The 23973-nt window shown below is 41.6% G+C and overlaps 1 long non-coding RNA gene across 26 annotated transcripts in view; it reads right to left on the bottom strand.

Annotated features, from left to right (window-relative positions):
• LOC121494882 overlaps positions 1–23973 on the bottom strand; it is a 364318-nt gene that overhangs the window by 93950 nt on the left and 246395 nt on the right. The window lies entirely within an intron of this gene.

The raw sequence follows: 23973 nt of genomic DNA, 5'->3' as shown, positions 1-23973 counted from the left end.
AATAGCTTCTGGGGAATAATAACATTTTCTTTAACTGCTCATACTTTACTGGGTCAGCATCATATTTTTAGGGACAAGTCCCCAAATCAGAGTGACTACTGAGTGTGTCCATTCAACAAAAATATAATTGCATAATATTTTTGAACAATAGCCTTGAGTGTGAAAGTATATCATCTTTCCAACTGCTTTTTCCCCATCATTAGCTATTCTTTCCAATAACCTTTGACAGAGGCCGCTATAAAAAAAAGGCAGATCTAGAAAAAAGAATTATATAAAAAAGGGTTGTGTCAGAGACTACACATTGCCAATGTTAGTTCTGATGGGAGCAGGTGCCTTTCAATGATTCATCTCTTTTCATGGTCACTTATATCCCTGCATGGCTAATCAGATCAATAATGCTCCTTAAATTGCTTGGGAATCTGAAGTTGAGTTGACAGGAATAACATCCCTTCCTCTTCATTTTAGTCAAACCACTGAGCAACAGGCTTCCTGCAAGGTTACAAATTGGCAAAGTTTTGGTGTCAGATGTTCCAGTTGTCCTTCCAGGGAGTAAATCATCGTTGGGCTCAGAATCACAGCCTTTCTTAATTTAAAAGGAACATAGTTCACAGGTTCTTAGCCTTGTTTCGGCTATAGACTCCTCCTCTGAGCCTCCAACATAAGCTAGGCATGGCATCTTCCCTCCCAAAATATTCTCACACAAAATTTTCTGCAGTTAGTGTCCATTCATAAAACTTACCCTTGTCTTTTCCTGTGATGAAATACAGACCAAGAAGCTGAGATTAAATGTTCAAGTGCATACAAGTCCTAACTTGGTTCTCTTCAAATTGTTCATCGCTACCTCTTGAGAGGGCTGAGGTAACCTCAGGTCTTTCTCATCTCTTCTACCAAATAACAGTACTCTGGTTCTAAATAACTTCAGCTTCATTCATCCTTTCAGCTGTATTTGTTGAGTTTTTCTATATGCCAAGCACTGTGTTGTTCATTCTTCTCTTCCATAGAGTGAAAACCAAAGAAGAAACAAAATGGCAGTCTAATCTATTGATCGTACCTTTTGGTGAAGTTCCAGAGAACATTGTTTCGCCCTTTCTATTCATCAGATGAAGATAACAGACCTCTAATACAGTTCTAACTCTGCTCAACAATCTTGACTGTTCTTCCAGGGCTCTTAAGACCAAAAGTAATTCCCTGTCTGGCATTGTAGTTTCATGCATACATGGAAAACTTATGTTCAGACCCATCTTTCTAGATCCCCTTGCCCAAGACAAACCATTCAGTTCACTCCACAGCAAATCATTAAGAGTAACAAACTAAAAACCCAGTACCATTGTTCATTCAAGCAATTCTCACCTTGAAATTTACTATAGTTCTATCTATTTTTCGAGGCTTGGGTCTTATCACCTTTCTCTGTGAATCCTATCCTGATTACCTAACTTCAAGTTCCCCTCTTTCTCCTCTTTATTCCTACAGTTCATATGACTATGCCCAAATGGGGGCTAATGGTTGATGGTGCTGTTTTATCTCATCATGCATATATGACTTAGCAACCCCAATATATTTAGCTCTTTCAGGACAGCTAGCATGTCTATGGTTCACTATGTACTCTCCCTCACTTGATGAATTTGTTAAAATCACAGCTAGTAAAAATGGCCTCCCTTCAAAGGATTCCCAAACTATTTCTATTTTTAGTAGTTGACTATTAACAGAAAGCCCAGTCTATCCACATATTGAAATTCTTGAATCTGTCTCGCATGTGGATCCCTTAGCCAAGAATACTCTCATTTTTATTTTCTTCTAGAGTCCAGAAAACTTTGGAAGGCTGCCTTATGGGGTGATGGAATGAAAAACCAGACCAAACCAACCAGACAGGGGCTCCTTCTATAAATGAACATTCCACAGCCCAAGACAGAGCATCTTCCATTTCACTGCTCAGCCCCCAAATGCCTCCTGGTTATAATTAAGTACTTCAAAGTCTTCCAAACACCCTTTTAGAAATGACTGCCCCAAATACAAGATGATGCCCAATCAGATGTAAATCATCACCCAGCAGGGAGGGAGAGGCATGAAAAGTGGTCATCAGCACTTGGACTAATCAGAAAGTCTAGTCTCTTGATGAGGATTTTCATTTTCTCATTTGTCATTCTAGCCACTGGATTCTCAAGTGGCCAATTTGCTCCCTATTGGTAATCAGCTTGTTATTTTTACTCTCATCCCTCTCTCTGGGACTGTCAGAGGCTTGGAGCAATTCATCACCCACATGGGCCTAACCCTTCTGTGGCGGGAAGTGGGGGAGGGAAGCTATTATCCTGGAAGAGATAAGTAGAAAACTATTTCACCATTGATACTCAGTTTTTAAACAATGATTTCCCTGATGAGGTAAGTAAAATAATGACCCCACCAGTTAAGAGTGCAACAATGAAAGCTTCAAGGATAAGCAGATCATGCAATGGAAATGATCTCCGGCTGTGAAGTTCGTTCTCTGAAATGGCTTGTTCTTAGATTGTCTTGACAACCCCCCAAAGGAGCATCAGCTTACATTCATTACTGGAGTTTGCAGGAAGCTGCCTCTGTGAAAATTAGAAACCCAGAAAGGAGAGCTTTAAATATGTATCATGCGTTGGGAGTTATTCTAAGAGATTTTTACCCCACCAACAAGAAGGAAGGTAGCCTTTGAAGGTTGTTTTGTCTGAGGCAGGCAAGTGAGACTTCTTTTTCCATTTGTCCCCACAGCTCGTCTCGATTACAGAGTCTCACTTTGGTTTGCTTGTTGTCCTCTCTTCCTCCCTGCAGCAGTTGCTGTCTCTCTCTGTCTCCAGTGAAATCATTTCCAAACGTGGTTTCAAGGGATTCCATTTTTATCACTTCACCTCAGATGCCATGGAAGAGTGGACCCACCACTTGCTGCAGATAAAACTCTGATGTCAGAATGTCTTCTAATCAGTGGGTGCCTAATTTGATCTCCTTTCGGATTGCCCACAGTCCTTCTGAAGAACCCAATATCAAACCCCCAAGGCTGTCTGTGCTCACTGTAGCCAAAAGTTTACCAACTCCACATTTAGCCTGAAGAAAATTGTTAGTGTGACACAAATGGACATTTTTTTTGGGGGGGGAGGGCACTTCCTTTGCTCATACCAAACTCTTCCTTTATTCCTTGGAAGGAAGCGGAGAGTTGAATAGCCCTTCTAGCTATTTCCTCAGAGACTCTATGATTTGAGGCAGCAATGTGATCCGAATCGTGAAATGTTTATCTTCCTCCACTGTTTTACATGTCTCAGGCTCTTTCTTATGTCCTTTATGCTTTGTATAAACATCCACATATGTAACTTCACTTTTAGGGGTGTCCATCTATAAGGAGAATTGAAAGAGACAGAGAAAGCACGTTTACACACCCCATATCGAGTTTACTTGCTTTTCATCTGCTAATTCCCTCCACACATGGTGTTCTCGCACTGGGTGATATCACCCAACAGCTGCCTTGGACTGGAAACTAAAATGCTTGTTGGATTTCAGTCTTGTGTCCTACCTACTTAAGTCTGTCTCCTTTCCAGAATACCAAAACAATACGAGAAGGGTTGGCTTGCTTCAGTGAGAAATTATTCCTATGACTTTAAATAGTTTTACAATTTATTCTCCTAATGTTTTGTTCTAATTGTCCCTCATTCTAAATTTGCTTTCAAGAATCATTACCTGTGATTCTATCGGCATGAGCTCCTATATTTGGTATTTGGTGAAACAGGAAAATTGATGTTGTAAAAAATGATTTTCCATCTGCAATTTGTGAGTAGGAAATGAGTGGAAACGAGTGACGCTTTACCTGCCCTGTGTCCCCACGTTGACCTGGATGAGAACTTTAATAGGTCACGTGGTGCATATTTGTTGATTAGCATCTGGATTGGTTGAATACAATGAGCAGAGATCTCTGCGCCTCCTTCTATGGAATTCATCTGGTTGGATACTGATGCTCTTTGGTCCCCTCTTATGAAAACAGCAGGTTTCTACCATCATCACCAAAAGTTGCTTCATAATTAAAATCTTGTTTTCTGAGAGAAATTTACTTTCCTACCTGCTCTTCTCTCCTCTTGAGTCACCTTTGTTATCACAATATCCTGTCCCCTGGTGCTTTCTCCTAATTGTGTTAATCCCTGTTCTCAAAGAATGCTCTTGGGAGAATCAGAAAGCATCCAGTGAGCCACAGACCGCCACATGTTAACAATATGTGATTACATTGCATACAGCTCAACAAATTTTCATAAACTAAATATAGTTATTTGACTAGCACCCAGATCAAGAAGAAAACATTTATGAACCTTTCTAGCCACTTGACAGACTGATGTCTGTTGAAACTGGTAATCAGAAATTGACGCTTCTAATTTGTCTATCTCCTTATTCCATTTTTAATCATTTGTTTGTATTTTTTAAAAATGTACTGGCCAGTGAGTGACCAGAAATAACTGACCAAACAAAGTGAAATCAAACAACAAAACTGGTCCTTCACCTGTGATCATTTGAGAAGAGCTGATCTAGATGCCTTAGGCCCCCTCTCAGATTTTGTGCTTGCCTATTTTCAGCTGCTAACTTCAGCATTCCTGTGAGAATCCACTGTGCACATGAGACTGTTCTCCTAGGCAGCATGGTACCCCTACAAGGAGCACACTTACTAGAAGTTGTCTTCCACTTCCCAAGCACCCTTTCTTGGGGTTAGAGTTAGCACAACGTGGTCCATTTGGGTCCTTAAAGTGCCTCCTTGAGGTCCTGCCTTGCAAATGTCAGTGAGGCTTGGATACAACTAGGAAAATCTTCACCGCTTGGAACCCAACATTTTGCGTAAAGATTACAGCATGGTCTTACACTATAGAAGTCACTTTCCTGGTGCTAATATAGAAGCTGACACACAGGCCTGGACTTTTCCTCCTCTTGTGCCAAGAGTGTCTACGGATGTCCAACTTTCCTGTTGTGAATGGGTACAGGCTGTGATATTGCCATTCAAGGACTTCCAGTAGCAGGAAAATTACGAACCAACTCCCCTCGTGGAGGAAGTGCCTATTCAAACAGCGGTAGGTTGGGAGCATGGTAGCTGCCTCCTTCCTACCAGGAACAGCCCCACCTCTGCAGTTGCTGACTCTCGTCACAGGGTTTGTGAATTGGCATGATAGGAAGAGGCTTGGCAGAAGCAGCATTTGGCATATTCACACTTATCCCACGAGCACTTTGGGAAAGAATTAGCTCCGTGCATTTTCCTGGAAGACAGGATTTCTCTTGTTCATTAATTGTGTCTTTAATTTACAACAAATGCCTTGAAAATGGGACACATATGACTTTGTAAGCCTTCTACAAATTATAATAGTAAATGACTCAAGGCTGATTCTCTGTTTTCCTTTTTTTTTTTTGTATTGCTTCAGAAATTGATTATTGGAATGGAAGAGGATATACACAGAACTATGTACTCGGAAGGATCTTTATAAATCAGCTAGCGAATACTTATCCCATTTCTTTTTTTTTTTTTAAGATTTTATTTATTTATTCATGAGACACAGAGAGAGAGAGAGAGATTGAGAGAGAGAGAGAGAGAGGGAGAGAGAGAGAGGCAGAGACACAGGGAGAGAGAGAAGCCGGCTCCATGCAGGGAGCCCGACGTGGGACTCGACCCCAGGTCTCCAGGATCACGCCCTGGGCCGAAGGTGGTGCTAAACCTCTGAGCCAGCCAGGGATCCCCACTTCTCCCATTTCATAGATGCTAAAACTGAAGCCCCAGAGAAGGCATGTTGACTTGCCCAAGATGAGATTTAAGAAACAGACAGGATTTGCGGGTTTTAGGTTTTAACATTTTTCTGGTGATCTATTGATGGAAGTAGAATATACTTACTAAAAAAGTCACAAATCATAACTGCGAAACTCAACCAATTTTCACAAGTGAAGCATACCCATGTAACCCAAGAAGAGGCTGGAATACCCCAGAGCCTCCTTAACGCACCCCAGCTACTGCTCCCTCCCGAGCATAACTGCTACCCTGCTTTCCTGCCTTCTGGTGTCACATGCTGTGTAGCCTGTTATTGGATATCATATAAATATAATTAGATCATTTGTTACTCTCATAAAAGGATTCCTTTATCAACACTGTGTTGGGGGAGATTCTCCCACATTGTTGCATGTAATTAAAATGCATAGATTTTCATTTCTGTATAGTATTTTTTGTGTGACTATAGTACATTATTTATCTTTTCAACTGTTGATAGACATTTAGGTAGTTTCCAGTTTGGGGCTATTATGAATGGTGGTGCTAAGACCACATCCTTTGGTAAATATATGTGTAATCAGATTGGGGTTTACTCATACTTTGTGCCTAATGATGTTCCCAAACATGTTAATAGAAGGACTGGACCTCCGTGTAAGTCCTTGTGCTGTGCGTGATTGTCACTGTACCCTGTCTGTGCCAGCCATCCAAGAGGGACCATTTGAGGAATTACGTTAGCCACATGGCTACACATTTATGGTTGGAACTGTTTGAAAGGACTCTCAAAAGCCAAGAGTCACTTGAAATTTTGTTAATAGAAAAATGTGCTTTTATGTTTGCTTTTTTTTTTACCTATTTTTAATTACACAAGTAATATGTATGTACATTCTTGCTCTACAAACATGCCTAACAAAACAATAATGCTAGAATGTAGGTAGCATGGTTGCTAGGATTTTTGTGTTTTGTTGATCACAAAGTATCATCAGTGTCTAACAGAAGATGCTAGACATTATTTCTTCAATGAATGAATGAATGATGAACAGTACCTGTGACCACTGTACACAGTGGATTAGCCCTGGGAAAGCTCCAGGGCTAATCCAATCTCTGAACTTGTTGCATTTTTGTTTTCAAAGATTTATTTATTTATTTTCGAGAGCACAGGAACATGTGAGTGAGGGAGGGGCAGAGGGACAGGAATCTAGAGCAGATTCTCTGCTGAGCACAGAGTCCAACATACGTAGGGCTCATTTCACAATACTGAGATCATGACCTGAACTGAAACCAAGAGTCAGATGCTTAACTGACTGAGCCACCCAGGCTCCCCTTGGTGTGTATTTCTCCATTCCTTTCTCCTATACATTGGGTGTGTGTGTGTGTGTGTGTGTGTGTGTGTGTAATATCATTGGATAATACCATGCTGTGTGGATTTTTCAAATTAACAGTATGTCTTAAGCATTTTTATTGTTTGTGCATGAATATCTTTCTATAAGCTCTATAACATTCCATGGTTTGGATGTTTTATATTTCAGCTATCTTTAGCTTTTTGATACCACCAATGATGATGCAATGAACATTCTCATAAATATGTATAAAATAGGATTGCTGGCTCACAGGTGGTGTACATTTTTAATACTTCCAAAATGCTTTATTAGATGGCTCTTCCAATTCACAACCTCATCTGCAGAAACAATGCTCATCATTGTTGATGGGTATTATCAAACTTACACATTTTTGCCAAAATGATATGTGAAAAATATAATTTATATGCATTTCCATCCATATTACTTGAGTTGGGCATCTTTTCCTATATTTGCTGATTGGGTTTGGTTTGTTTCAAGCTGGCTGTAAAGAGCAAGTGTAGAGTTGTGAATCATTTAGCAGGTGGGTGAAGCCTGCCAATCCCCCATCAGGGCATCTACTTATGGCCATGTTGTTTTTCATTCTGATCTTCACAGCCACAGGAAACCTAGACAGTCCCTGGTGGTATTGCCACCCATGATAAGAATGCAAAAAAGTGATTTAAACATTTCTTCAACATCCCAGGGAACATAGGGAATCTTGACCTGCTTGGTACAGGTCAAGATTGGTACAAAGCAAAACCATTTGAAGACTGGATTTTTCAGTTAATTATCCTACTGCTTTCATTATACCAACAACTGGAAACCAAGTTTACTATGTGGCTTACCTATGTTTGCCCCCAAAATGGGGTCCTAAAAAATGCCATATAGGGTATGAAATCCCAATTAAATCTGCCATGAGCATCTTATTTATATTTCTGCCTGTTGGATTCATTACCCCACCAGTTCCTGATCAACATGAAGGGTAGAGGTTCTGGAGGCATATTATCCAGCTTTCAATCCCAACTTTTGCTGTCTTGCAACCTGGACACATTTTCTGAACCTCTGTTCCTCTGTTTCATTTTCTGTCAAATAGAGCAAATAATAAAACCTACTTTGTAGAAGCATCAAGAGGATTAATGGATCAATAAATGTTGGGTGCATAGTACAGAACCTGGCAGTTATTAAACATTCAGTAAGTGTTATTGTTGTTATTACGAATAGGGTTAATTTTGACTATATCAGATCAAGATTTGAATCAAGCTTAGAACACGTTCACATTCTTTTCTGCCCTTGTATTGATGAAGAAAATCACTCTAGTATGCCCTTCACACTCATCTATAGATATGCCCTCACTTTGGGTAGAAGAGGTTACTTCAGCCTCTAATGCTGATTTTATACACAGCTCTTTGCAGAGTTTTAGTCCAAGACATGCAAATGAAGGACATTTACCAAATGGACCCACCAGACCACTAAATTCCATATGAAGTTTTACCCAAAGCATAAACTGATTCAAGTTTGCTCGGATCTTGGCCTCATGAGCCCTTGGCTGACATTTCTGTTTGAAACCTGACACCCTGCCAGAAAGTTTCTTCAGTTTGAATAAAATGAAAAGGGGCACTTAATTCTAATAACAGACGGACCCAGCAGGGCCAGCATTTGGTTCAGATTTTTATTGTCCCATAAGAATTTGGCCTTCTAGTCTGTGACTCAAGATCTCTACATGTTTGCTTCATATTCAGGATAGGATAATCAGAGGCTCACAGAAAGTACATCTTGGTGGAATGAAGTCAAACCCAGCTGCCTTTTTTGTTTTCTCTCGGCTTTCTCAATGTCCCTGCTCACTGAGGTCTAACCACTCTGAGTTTTAGTAATGAGACTGAATTAATATTAAAGCATCTTCTGGGTACCATTTGAGAAATGCTAGAAAGATGCACTCCTCATCACACTCCAGAATGGGCCTTCCAGGTAGAATTCTTTCTAGCTGAAAATTCTCATGTGCTTGAGAGGCACCCTTGATTAGAATCTTCTTTCAAAATGCAAGTGCTTGTCCTTCTCCGATTGACTTATTTCACTCAGCATAATACCCTCCAATTCCATCCACGTCAAAGAAAATGGTGGGTATTTGTCGTTTCTAATGGCTGAGTAATATTCCGAAGGACAAACATTATATGGTCTCATTCATTTGGGGAATATAAAAAATAGTGAAAAGGAATAAAGGGGAAAAGAGAGAAAATGAGTGGGAAATATCAGAAAGGGAGACAGAACATGAGAAACTCCTAACTCTGGAAAACGAACTAGGGATGGTAGAAAGGGAGGTGGGTGGGGGTGGGGATGACTGGGTGACGGGTGCTGAGGGGGTACTTGATGGGATGAGCACTGGGTGTTATTCTATATGTTGGCAAATTGAACACCAATAAAAAATAAATTTATTAAACAAAACAACAACAACAAAAACAAAAACAAAATGCAAGTGTTCCTGAAGAGAATGACATATTAAGCTATTGTTATTCCATTGATCCTTTATTATTCATTCATTTATTTACTCCCCACATATATATGAGGGCTCACTCCATGTCTGACACTGTGCTATGAACCAAGGGGACAGTACTAACAAAACAGACACAGTTCTTACATTCCTGATGCCCTACTGACCTCAGTCAAATAGGGAGACATACGTGAGGCAGGCAACCACGTCAAAGTGTGATGACAGTAAAGGAATCACTAGGAAGGGTCCTGAGATACTAGGGGTTTGGTCTTGACTCTGAGTGACCTGGGTCTTTCTGTGTGTGAGCCCACACTGTTATGAGATGCCATCCTAGATGCTACTATTTTTTAAAAGATTTTATTATTATTCATAAGACACACATAGAGGCAGAGACATAGGGATAGGGAGGGGCTCCTTCCCCTCCAGGGTACCTGATGCTGGACTCCATCCCTGGACCCCAGGATCATGACCTGAGCCAAAGCTGATGCTCAATCACTGAGCCACCCAGGTGCCCCTAGATGCTACTTGTAATGCGAGTTTCACACAAGGGCATGCAGCCAGCTCAGGGCTCCAGAGTAATTTACTAAGGTCTCATTTCAGTGTCCCTCTTGTGGTCTCTGCCACAGGATCACATTGTAGGTAAGACCACCTTGTAATGGAGCTTTTCTGCACATATTACTCTGGTATAAACTTAAATCCAAGGTGGGATGCATACAGAGAGAAAGAGAGAGAGAAAGAGAGCCAGCAGTGGGGGGAGAAAGACAGGAAGGAAAAGGCAGAGCAGGGAAGGTAAGGGAAAGGAGAGAAAGAGAAGAGAGAAGAGAGACCTTGTATAAACGGAGACAGAGAGAGAAGAGAGAGACGGGTAGAGTGCAATCATACTGTTTTTGTCATGAATGAATCTGGTACCAAACACCCTTTCCTAGTTGGAGAGGAAACATGCAAATATGACTCAAGACCTCAGGTTTGAGATATACTCCCATCAGTCAACAGCTCTGACCTTGGAAAGTCATTGAACTTTTGTTGCCTCATTTTCTTCATTTGCAAAAAAGGTATTTAAATCACCATATCCCATTAACTGGGTTGTTTTATCACTAAAATGAGATGAAACACATAAATGCTCATGAATCATGCTTTCAAAAATGTAAAACTGTGTTAACAAACACTAGTTGTCATGGTTATACATGAACATTCAGTATACGTGTGTACAGTGGGTGCCAAGGACAGAATCTATGCTTTGGGGTTGGCTTAGGGTCAGAGGGTGGAAGGAGGCTGTGAAACTCTGGCCTTCCCAGAAGAAAAGAACTCTAGCATCCTCCTCCTCTTCTTCATGATCTCCAAAGTATATTCCATGGGGCTTCAAGCTTTCAAAGCACTCAGACATCAGTTATTTTACACACATGCCTTGTTGTCTCAGTAGGTGCATTATTGAGTGATCAAAGTCACTAAAGTGATCCACCCCTTTTGCTTGCATGATTCCAAATGGATGTCATTGGGCTTGACTCTGTCACTCTCCTTATGAGGCTGGAGGGAGAGAGAGTACATTGTAGGCTGGGTAGACTTTCATTCTGCAAGTAAAGTCCCCTTAGACTGTCAAGCTCCTCATCTCCATGGGAAAGAGAAACTGCAGTGTGAACAAATGAGGCCAGACTTGGGGGAGATTATTTATAAGAGCCCAGTCAAGAATAAGACACTATCAAGTTTATGAAAGCACCCGAGAAAGATGCTTACTAGCTTCTGGCCTGCAGTGCCTGGGATGCCACTGGTCCTTGGTGAAGGAGCAGCCCCCCTGGGGATCTTTAAGAAACCCTAAGTTCTCTGATATTTACAAATGGTATAGATCTTCAGCAACTGCTTCTTTACATCGGTCTTCTCCAACCACTAAAGAAATAGATTTCAAACCACATAGGGGAAAAAAAAAAGAGGACCTATGTGAGAGATGTGACACGATAAGCCAACCATGCTACCTACAGCTGTAAGCACTTAGCACCATGAGGAGGCTGCCCAGCCTCAGAACAGCCCTGTCCTTGTGGGGCATAATGCAGGGGGACTCTCAGGTGAGGGATGGGCTCGGTGCTGTGCCTCCCTGCTCATAGTGCCCCACCATTCTGCACTATTCATCAGCATCGTGGTAGTCAGAAGAGCACAGGCTTTGAATTTGGAGGAGAGGAGTGGAAATCCCAGCCCTATCTCTTATGAACTAAATAATTTTGGACAATATTTTTATCCTTTCTGTGTCTAAGTTTCCCCAGCTGAAAAATAGAAATGATATTATTATAGGGTCATCATGAGGATTTGATGGAAAACTGTGGATAAAGCATTTAGCACAGCATCTGACACATAGCAGCCACTAATCAGTAGTACTTTGCTCATTCATCCATCCGTTTATGGGGTGGGGGCCAGACTGAACATAATTTAGAATTTTTCAAAGTGTTCCTTCTTTCCTCAAATGTGGTTTTCTCACTGAGGCTTGTCTTGATCACCCTATCTAAAATTACAAACCTATATAACAGACACTCTTCCTCATCTTCCACACATACCTCCAACCCATTTCCCATCATTTTGCCCTATTTTTCCCAAAGCACCATGACTTTCTAACAGATCACATAATTTACTTAATGTTTAGATTCATTATCTATGGTTTGTCTCCTCCAGACAGAACTTAAGTCTCGCAAGGACCTTGACCTTCATCTATAATATATACTCTACATCTAGAAAACACCATAGGCCATAGTACTGTTCAGTAAATATTTGACGAATGAATTAAGGTCTTGGAACCATCACTTAGGCCTGCTTCCAGTGCTGGTCTTGGCTCATTCTGGTGATTGTAGCCTTTAGCAAATTACTCTCAGCCTCAGGTTTCTCCTCTGTAAAATACTGACAGGGATGATTTCAACCCTCAGAATCAGGAGAATGAAATGATGTGCAGTAACTTCTAACTAAATGAAAGCTATTAAAATGAAAATTTGAAAAGCTCTCAGTTTCCAGGCTAGTGTAGACAGAGAGACAAGGGATCACCCAGAGTCATTCTCAGAAACACACATCCCTAGTCTTATTCTAAACTCCCTTCTGCAATGTGTGCTTATGTAGCCAATAATGTGAATTTCACCTCTTCCTTGTACCCTGCCAGTCAACAGCTTCTCCCCATCACAGCATGATGGTCAGTGGGGGAATCTGGAAATCATCACAGGTATTTGGACCCACCATGTGTATGGTGCTGGGATCAACACAATGTTGCCACTGCAAACCTGTCATAAGCAAACAGTAGAGTTCTCATGGGTCTATCTTGTGATGGAATCTACAGTTACTGACCTCAAGGAGTTTCTGATCCAAAGCATTCTCAAGAGGGGACCAAGATGCTCCCTTCCAAAAGTCACTATCATCTACAACTGTGTGTGCTTGCATGGATTGCATAGTGGGGGCTGGGAGTGTGCAAAAAACAGTTTGGTTTCCAGTTCATTCTAGTGGCAAACACAACCTGCCACTTTTCCCAAGATTCCCTCCCCCATATGAAAATATTAAGGCAGGTTGACATCAAGGATTAAAATTGAGGCTGGCAGTCCAGAGGACTGAGTTCAAGTCTCAACTCTGTTGTAGGTCTTTGGGCAAGACACTGGGCTTATCTGAAGATAACTGTTGTAATGGCCAACATTTATTGCATGTTTCATTTACTGTGGATATGTGCCAGGTGCTTCATATATAAATATATATATATATATATATATATATATGTATATCAGCCCTTTGTTCAGCCATTTATTTGTTCAGCCAAAGTTTGTTGAATGCTAACCTTGCACCAGGCACTGTGGACACAGCAGTGAACAAGACAGCTAACTCCTTAGCTCATGTCTGGTGGTGAAGACAGAGAGCAAGTAATCCATTACACATAATTAATCATTATCAAGTACTTATTCCTTCATTCAAAAATCTCATATTAAGCTTCATATTATTTGATCAATGAACTGTGGTCAGTGTTACAAAGTTTAGTCATTCATGCCCTTCTAAGAGAAATGACTTTTGAACTACAAAACTGAAGAATGAACATTAGCTATGTAGCTCCATTTTGCAGATGAAGAAACTGAGACTCAAAGAGGTCATGTAACATGTCCAAGGAACCACAGTAAATATTTGATGGACCTGAGATAGGAACCCCAGTTTTTCTAACTCCAACAGGTAGTCTTTCTATCAGGCTAGTTCTTAGAATGGGATACATGTCAAAATTGCCACCCAGGTCTTTTTCAAAACTTGTGTGTTGGGATTTTACCAAGAGATTCTGATTTGTTTAGTCTAGGAGGAGCACAGCGGGGGAGTGAAAGCCAATTTAAGAGTCCCCAAGTGATTTGGACACACAACTCTAATAATAGTACTATCTAGTATTTCTGGAGCTCGACCCCAGAACTTTGTGACAGCATGACATTGTAGAGGAAAATGCAACTGGTGTCAGGACTGTGCTATATCACTAATTCCCTGCATTGTCTAAGGGAAGTCCGGTCCTCTCTCCTCATGGGGCTGTGACTACATCAGTCTTCCGAGCCCTCATTGCATATTAGAGTCACCTGGAAAGCTTTAAAAATCTACCTCATGTCCAAACAACAGCATCAGAATCTGTGGGGAAAGGACCCAGGCCTAGGCATTTAGCAGAAGTTTCCATGTGATTTAGCACTAGATGATCTCAAAGGTCCCTTCTGACTTGGAAATCCTCTGCGTCTATGAAATCCTTCATCCCCTCCTTTCTGACAACTGAGGGAGACTTTAGGGAAGGCTCACTTGAGAAAGAGGGGGTTGGGGTGGGGATGATGCATTGCCAAGACCTGCTGCTCCACTCTGGCAGTGTCTTTGTGAAAATAGTAACTTTTTTTTCCCCTGATTTATGTGACAGTTGGAAAGCAGCCCCCAGAACAGGCTGTTCCTCCCCTCAGTACTATTAACATAAATATGTGCACGGGGCCTTTAGCTCCTGCTTCTCCCTGTGTAAACGAGGCTTAAGGGGCCGTGAAAGCCGGAGGCTGAAGAGAAACTGGAGAAAAGGAAGTGTCGTTAGAGGCACAAGAATGAAAAGGGGAAAAGGACAGGACGTTGCTAAGAGACCATGTCAAGCTGGGCCATGGGATTAACAGCCAGTATCAAAGCAAGTAGTGCTTCATGGTATGTTCTTCCAGAAGGGCCTCTTCCCAGCGCTGGTGGAGGGGGAGATTCTCACAGCAATCCCTTCTAAATCCTGCATAAAAGGCCCCTCTCCTTCTTGGTAGGACCCAAGTGTTAGGTGGAAGCTAAATGATTTAGATACATCTTCTAGCTTGGGCTAGAGCGGACCCAGATTCTTTACTGTGGAGCTTCACAGAGTCTTTAACGTGCTCATCAGCAATGAGAACCACTGAGAGATAGGCGTAGCTGGCAGCACGCTGAAATTATTTGAACCTTTTTACTTAGGAGAGATGTGTACTTTCTAGGATGTGTTTGAGAAACCCTGGTATAAAAACCAACCACTAATAGTATCTGGTATTACTGTGCTAGGAGTGTTACTCTTTTAATCTGAATAGCAATGCGATGAGTTAGGTACCTTTCCTGCCTTCCTTTGTGCAGGTGGAGAAATAGAGGCATTGAGAGGTTGCTAACTTGCCCAAGATGACACAGCTAGAGGGGGAGGGAAGGGACTGGGGCTCTGGAGTTGTAATGATCTGGATCCAAATTCTGGTTCTGTCACTTGCTGGAAGGACACATTTAAACAAGTTAATTGACCTCTCCTGAGTCACAGTTTCCTTTTGTGCAAATTGGAGAAAATAAACTGTGCCTGTGGAGTTGTCGAGATATGAGATGACATGAATAAAGTGCATAGTAGATGCCCCCAAAAGGACTACAGATGTCATTATTGTCTTATATTTAATGTCAGAAAAGGGAGTTTATAAGTGGTGCCTGGAAAAGAGTATATATTTTGGTTAAATGACATGAAATAGGCAGTAGGATAAACATGTGACAGGGAAGGTAAATGATAAAGCTCTCCTAAGAAATGGAAAATCCTCCTGCTATTATTCTTCAGGCTAAACTTGCTTATTCTTAATCACCAGGAGGCAATAAAGCATCCTCCTTCAGAGTTTATAAAGGGGAAGGTGGCAGGCTCGGAGGCCTGGTGTGGTGGCATTCTTATAAGGAGCAGGGGCTTGGAGACTGGAAGCTCCCATCTGGGTAGGCATCAGAATCCTCAAGGAGCTTCTTGAATCAGATTCCTGATCCCTGGGCCTGGAGATTCTGAGTCCATGGGTCTGTGGTGGCCTCTGGGAATATGTGTCTTATGGACCTTCCAGCTGATTCTGATTATCGGTCTGCTTTGAAAACCACTAGACTCCATGAAAGCTTGGGAAATCTTCCCGATGAGTTACCCAGCAAGGACTCAGAGGAGCCTCTTGTAATTATTTTTGGAATCCAGAGAGTTTGCGGCCTTTTCTTGCATAAGCACCCAATAGCTTTCAAACATCTTGGCATTTGAGGAACAAATTTCCCCCAGGCTTTGTGGTCAGTACAGTGGCCTGGGTAGGCAATTTGTGTGGTGTTAACCGCCTGAGCTAGGGCACCAGGTGGATCTGGGTTCAAATCCCAGGGCTGGGGAGGAGGGGCAAGACACAATACTAGAAAGCCACAAACAATAGGTCATGATATTTTGAATAGTTTTTTTTGTTTTTTTTTTTTAAATTTTTTTTTTTATTCTTTATTTATGATAGTCATACAGAGAGAGAGAGAGGCAGAGACACAGGCAGAGGGAGAAGCAGGCTCCATGCACCGGGAGCCCAACGTGGGATTCGATCCCAGGTCTCCAGGATCGCGCCCTGGGCCAAAGGCAGGCGCCAAACCGCTGCGCCACCCAGGGATCCCTTGAATAGTTAATGTCTATGCCATCACTCAGGATACAAGTGAGAAGCCAAACTGGAGAAATTAAATCCTGAATTACATTTTTGTGATTGTTTTTATGATAACAGGAAACAAAAACACAAGAAATAAAAACATTTCAGTATTTTTGTGTATTGATATATTTTTCTTTTCTTTTCTTGAATAACATGCAGGTGAGTATATTGATGTCTGGCTTTAAGTTCATTTTGGTTTTTCCATCCAGTAGAACTAAAACTCACTATAAGATATATTTTTCTTAAAATAATGATTTTGAGCCTCTTGAGTATTAGTACCAGCATTTTTTCTTAGGGAGAAAAGGCTAAACTTGGGTACTATTATCAGCTTCTTACCTTAACATACTCACTGATATGTTTCATACTTGGATATGAAAATGGTTAAAATATCACTATAGGGCACCAGGGTGGCTTACGCAGGTTGGTTACGCATCCAACTCTTGATTTCAACTTGGGTCATGATCTCAGGATCGTGAGATCAAGCCCTGCATTAGGCCCACTTGGAATCTGTTTGAGATCCTCTCCCTCTGCCGCTTCCTCTGCTCTTGTGCATGTTCTCTCTCTCTCAAATAAATAAATAAGATTAATCTTTAAAATATCACTATAGTAAGATATGTACTAAAAAATAAATTCCAATGAAGCCTCTTTCTCTGTGTGTAATCAAAGGCAGGATTCTTAAATTTCCTGAGCCTGTTTCTTCATCTCTAATTTAGTGATAAAGATATTGCCCACTATTAACGGGTTGCTAGGAGCATTAAGAGGACTCATATCAAGTACTGTGAAAGGTTGGCTTATAATAAAAGCTTAGTTAGCAGTAGCTGTCATTGTCATATCATGTCCCAATTCAGTTTACTTCTTATCTGTATGGTGGTAGACAAGTAACTGTGCTTCTCTGAGCCTCATTTTCTTCATTCATGAAACAGGAATAATTTTTTCTACTCACAGCAGGGGGGACTGCTACTTGAGAAACCCCTTGCAGCCTGCTGGACATGTCCTAAGTATGTAATGAATGCTAGCTGATGTCATTCGCACGATCGATAGGTATTCTTTGTATTTGGATCTCTTACATCATTCGTTCCTTCAAAAACACATGTCAGGGGAAGCCTGGGTGGCTCAGTCAGTTAAGCATCCAACTCTTGATCTCAGCTTAGGTCATGATCCCAGAGTCTTGGGCTTGAACCCAAGTTGGGCTCCCTGCTCAATGGGTAGGCTACTTAAGAGTCTATCTTCCTCTGCCCCTCCCCTGCTCACATGCTCGCTCGCTCTCTCGCTCTCTCTCTCTCTCTCAAATTAAAAAAAAAACAAAAAATACACATGTCAGGAGCCCCCAATATAACACTTGATATGTGTTTCTTTGTGTATTTTGCTGCCTTAAAAACAAAGTGCCCTGAAGGTACGATATCACCTTTTTTTGTTCTGAAAGAAGGCATCCTGAAATGAGATACAGTATAAGAGGCAGGTGCTGGGAAGCAAATCCTGTACCCAGCAAGTCCATAGCCCCTTTGAGTATAGGGTGCTGTCAGGGCAAACTGAAACTCTGCCACCATCTTCCATGGGTACAGCCTTCTCTCTATGGCTCTTGTCTGCCACCCGGCACTGTGCTGGGTCCTAAGGATGGGGTCATAAACTAATTTGTATGTTCTCTGCCTTCATGGAGGGTCTAGAATAAAAGAAGGAGCTCCCTCTTTACTCGGGGTGCAAAAGCTTGAAGTGAGGGAATATATTCAGCACAGGCTGAGAGAGTAGAGGATGGTATGTTTATAGAGCTAAAAGAAAGTAGGTATGGCTGAAACATAAAAGAGGGGATATGGAGAGAAATGAGATTGGGAGGGGTAAATCTGGGTCTGACATGCACAGCTTCCAAAACCATGATAAGGATGTGATAAGGATGTTGGAGACCCACTGAAAGGTTTTAAGCAGGAGGTGACACAATCAGATTTGGGTTTTAGAGAGATTGCTCTGGATTCCCACTAGGGGAAAAAGTGTGTATGTGGAGAGGTGTGGGGGAGGGATACTTAAGTTTTCTTACATCTGATGCCACAATAATTGCGCCATGATCTTGGGGTAAACCAACAGGCAGTGGAAGAGGTAAGAGACCAGGAGAACATAATGTCAAACATGACCATCATTTACTGGACATTTAGATATATCAGGTATAGAACTAAACAGAAATGTTAAGCATGATTTTTGTGATAGTCAGGTTTCCAAGATGGTCACCAGTGGTTCTCACTTCCTGTGCAGGTCCCTTCCCTTGAGCAGGGCCTGGGTCTATTGACTTCTTCTAAAACCAGAATGCAAGAGTAATGAGATGGCACTTCCATGACTGGCTTACAAAAGACTGTGATTTCTGTCTTGCTGTTGTTCTCTTGCTTGCTTTGATGAACCTCCTCATGGAGAGACTCATCTAGTGAGGAATTGAAGGCTGCCTCTAGTAATTGGCCAAGGATGACTGAAGTCCTCAATCCAACCACCTACAAGCACTGCTGCCTGCCGGCACCTACTGAGTGAGTTTGGAGGTAGATTGTGCCCTGTTGGGGAGGACATGGTGCTCCATCTGGCACCATGATTGTTCTCTGTGAGAAACCCCAAAAGAGAGGACCCTGTTAAGCTGTGCCCAGTCTCCTGACTCTCAGAAACTGTGAAATAAGAAATGTGCATTGTTTTAACCCACTCAGTTTTGGGCTCACTTGTTATACAGCAACATAGAACTATGCCACTCTTATATGGTCTCACAGAAGGCAGGAGAGGACACAGTAATGAGAAGAGGGAGTAATAAGAGTGTCAGGGTGTCAGGGAGAACAAAGGAACCAAGAGTGATAACGAAAAGAGAGCACTGAACTTGACAGGAAGCAGTGGGAGTCAGTGGGGGTGGTGAAACGTAGAGCAGGTATAAGGCTTCTGTGGGTGTATGTATAGATCCTATATGATGCGACCAAACTTAAACTCCAGTTACTGCTGCAGGTGGGAAGTATGACATTTTAAGGATGAATAATGCAATCTGTTTTTGCTTTCTATTTCTCATTTGAATTTTGGTCTCAATCTTATGATCCTGTGCTTCTAAAAACGCTCCTAAACTCGTCTATTAATGAATTCAACATCTGGCTCTGCAGTGCTGATCCAAATTCTTTCTTCCCTTTCTCTGGATTCTGTTCCCTATGATGCACTCCCTATGCCCTTAAAGTGCATCTTTTCGACACATTATCTGTTGTCTTTGGAGCCGAGTTGGGAACAAAATGAGCAATCTACACACGGTGACCTTGGGTGTGTGAAGTCAGAGATGGAGTAGAATCAAGTTCAAGTTCTTCCCTTGCTTGGGTTTCTTCCTTAGGAAAGACCCGTAGATTGCCACATGACATGCCTGGTACTTCCCTTCTCTCCAGCTTAAACTATTCCCCTTTAGCACAGAACAGGGGAAATATCAAAGAGTTTGGAGGCACAATGTGATCACTGTGTGGCTTTGAGGAAATGACTTAACCTTTATGAAGCCTTACTTTTCTCTGCTGCAAAATGTAGGTAGTAAGACCTTGCTCTTGGGGTTGTTTGAGGAGGATGAAAGGAGGTGATGCATATTAGGTGCTGAGCGAGGTCTTGGCACAGCCTTTTTCTGAAGCTCTTGTTGGTGTGAGAAGCAGCTCACCTTCTCCAGCTTTCCTACCTGTACGGCCAACACAAAACCACTCTAGAGAGGCTGCCAGGCCAGCTGCCTCAGACATGTCATAAACAGCCTGAGGAGCAATTTGCTTTCAAAGAGAAACAGGCAGAGGGAATAAAAACAAGACAGCCAGCAGCGGGCCCAGCCCTGAGCCAGGACCATTTGGCACTTGGCAGCAGCGATGCAAGGGTGCACCGCCCAGAGAGTGTGCCTCTGCAGGACCTCACAAGCTCAGGGCTGTCCTGAAACTCCACACTCAAGGGGAAGATCTGTTGGGGTTGCCCCATGGCACCTGTACCAGCCTATTCTGGATCCCAGAATTACCTGAAATTACCTTGCTCTGATTTTTTTCATGCCACGGAAGCCTGCACCTCCTTCTGTCAATAGAGTTTGTTTTCTCTCTTTAATTCTCTCTCTAGGGGTGTGGGGGTGGGGGTGGAACAAATATAGGCACTGCCTGAGAAAAGTCAGCAAGTCCCTAAGCAGCTGTGGCTAGCACTGCCTCCCACCAAAACTTAAGAACCAGCTAGGTACTTGGGTGCGGACACAGGGGTTAGAGTAGCGGAGTCATCACGATGATACTTGCTTCTGTGTTTTCTTTCTAGAAGACAGTTTTGGGGCTCCTGGAACACAGATCCTGGCCTCCTACCTTGGATGGTTGATGTGGCCAGCTGTGTTTCACTGATGACCTCTCAGGCAACCAATCACCTTCTTGGAAAGGCCCACTCTGGTAACTCCTCTAAGTAGACCCCATCCCCTGAAGAGTTTCTTTCTTCTTCCACAATCTGTTCATTGTCTTCTAGCACTTTCCGACATTATTCTGTTTACCTATATGTATATCAGCAGGTTGTCCAGTGTTCCCCACTAGAACACAGCCCAATGTGGTAGGAGCTTCACCCAGCCTACTTACCTCTATATCTCTATATATGATTGAACTATGGCTAGTCCAAACTGAAAGGTATTGTTTTTTGTTTTTTTAAAAGATTTATTTTTTTATTCATGAGAGACAGAGAGAGAGAGTGAGAGGCAGAGACATAGGCAAGAGAGAAGCAGGCTCTTCATAGTTGCCAGATGTGGGACTTGATCCTGGATCCCAGGATCACGACCTGAGCCGAAATCAGCTGCCCAACCGCTGAGCCACTCAGGTGTCCCTGAAAGGTACTGTCAAGTGCAAAATACATACTGGATTTTGAAGACTTAGTACAAAAAGAAAATATTAGAATATCACGTTAATAACTTTATATTGATTATATGATGAAATTATAAGTTTTTGACATACTAGGCTAAGTGAAATAGAGTATTACGATTAACTTCACCTGTTTCTTTTTAAAATATGGCTACTAGAAGATTTAAAATTATATACGTGGCTCAAGTTGTATTTCCATTGGACTATACTGGTCTATTTTTTTAACCACTTCACATAGTAACACCTGAAATGTTAGTAGCCCTGACATAATGTCACTATTCATGCCAATAATAACAATAAAATTCAGGCAGTTTTCCAATTTAGAAATCTCTCTTCTGTTTCCTACAGTTCATGTGTTAAAAAAAATTGCCCCTTAATTTACCTACATACTGTAGGTGCCTATTCTGTACACACCACTGTACAAGGAAGGTGCTTCTTGATGCTTAGAACTCTTAGAATCCTGCATTCATCCGTAAGTTGTAGGAACCCAATATGAATTACCAAAGGAGCAAAAGAGGATGATTAGTAGGAAGAAACATGGGTTGCTTCACATATCTGAAAGAAGAGCTCCATGAATAATGACAGAGATGGGACTCAAAATCTCCCTCTGTGTGTGTGTGTGGTTTTTTTTTTTTTTTTTTTTTTTTTTTAAGTATTGATTGCCTCCATTTCCTCTATCAGCTTCCTCCTATGGCCAGGGTCAGGTTTGATGGAAGCTTCTAGGCTCACTTCTTCCCAGTTTCATCATCACCAGAGTCAAAAGTGTACCTCCACGTCAATCTCAAGCAGGACTCTAACTGGCTTATATTGATCCTAGGTGGATTTCTCTGGCCAATCACACAGAGGGGGCATGATGATTGCCCCAGCCTGGTCACATGCTCATCATTTAAGCAGGTGGGTGGGTTAAACTGACTGGCAACCTTTCTTAGAATTGAAAGCTGTGGAAAGAATGTTTCCCAAATTAAAGGAGATTCTTTTTTGATGAAGGGAGCTGTGCTTAGCCAACAAAATGATGAGTTCATAGTGTCTTCCTAGATGCCATTGTCTTCACTATGGGAATGAATTTGAGAAATTATGAACTATTCTGTAAAAGTAAAGAGGAAGCTGGCACTGAATATCAAAGATACTAGAGAAACTTAACAGAAAAGTAAGAAGAGATTAGAAGTCTTTTGTAGGTTGCATAAAGGAAATAAATAAGGAGACTCAAACATGAATGTCCCTTTAAGAACACCTACCTTTGCCCATTATGACTATCTGTGTTCAAGAAAGCAACCCCGAATGCAGAGATATTGGAGCAATGAATGTACTTGACTTATCACTGTTGGGATACAGCTGTTCATTTGTTGAGTACTAACAGTGCAGAAAATAGAATTAAAAACAGTTCTGGTCTGCTAGTCGAACAATCTCATCGAGGTAATATTTTCCTGTTAAACGGTGTGTTCCTGAAAAACCCCTTCAAAGAAATTGAAAACTCTCCCACTTGCAGTCAAAATGTCTCCTTTTTTCTTAAAAAAGAGATTTGGTTCCTCTACACACAAAAATATGCTTCCTCTTCATTTGGGGTTCAGAACCCCCCATTTTCTCCTTAAAGTTATAAAGCTGCTAGCTGTCATCTCACCACCACCACCTCCCAATATCCAAGAGCCTTCCTTTGTCACATTTGGACACATTTCATTAAAATTGAGAAAATTGGGCTTCGGGACGTGAAACATAATGAGAGTCAAATATGCAGATACTAAAGAGTTCTTGGTATAAGTTATAGGGCAACCTATCCGTGCTCAGAGAACACACTGGATATCTTGAAATACATATACCTCTGTATCTGTATTAGCTTCATAAGGAGATAGTTTTAAAAGTATGCACTCATATTCTTTGTTCGCTTTCCTTTATTTTTGGAAAGCTGTGGTATGCGTTTATTCTTGTTTTTTTTGTTTTTTTTTTTTCCCCCTGACTACTCAGTTTCCCAAAGACAAAGAAATGAAATTCTAACTTTTCAGCTCAGATGCAGGGGTCTTGTCTAAACTATAGGGGCCGAAAGAGCTGCTCTTTGCTATGCATGCCTGAAGCATTATGAAAATAAGAGTCAGATTTCTTGGCTGGGAAGACCTTGTTTGAGGGAAAAAGAGCTGAGGAGATACGTTGTCTTAGGAGGTAACCCAGGTCTGCTGTACATTGTACATAATCATCATATTCTTAGGAAATGTATGAGCTTATGTTTCCACTACCTCACCTTCATGGTGCTTCATGGAGGCCAAACAAAGATAGGTGGGAAGAAGACACAGCCTTTATATAAATATGTTTAAATAAGTTTCCTTTAGAGGTGTGGTTTCGTCAGATAAAACTTGGGAGTTTTGTCTGTACCAGTCCTCATTACACAGTCTTTCTAATTTGGGGCAAATTGATGCTTTACACAAATCATTAAAAATTAGTTCTCTAATGTATGTAGCCTCTTTGGAATGAAGATCAGTAGAGACATTTTTAAAGGTGGGGAGTGGGGGGATGGGGGGCATGTTTTCCTTCCTGGAAGCTTTCATGTTTAATTAAACCTGAAAATTAAACATTTTTACTCTTCTCATTTTAAATCCCAGCCAACTAGTGTCTTGCCTTTCTGGCACAAGAAGCAAATCTACATGTCTAGCTTTGCAGGTAATGGTGACTCATTGTTGTAACCGAATGGGAGGAG

This window comes from Vulpes lagopus, chromosome 7, assembly GCF_018345385.1.
Source record: "Vulpes lagopus strain Blue_001 chromosome 7, ASM1834538v1, whole genome shotgun sequence".
Taxonomy (NCBI): domain Eukaryota; kingdom Metazoa; phylum Chordata; class Mammalia; order Carnivora; family Canidae; genus Vulpes; species Vulpes lagopus.
This window is presented reverse-complemented; position numbering and strand designations above follow the sequence as displayed.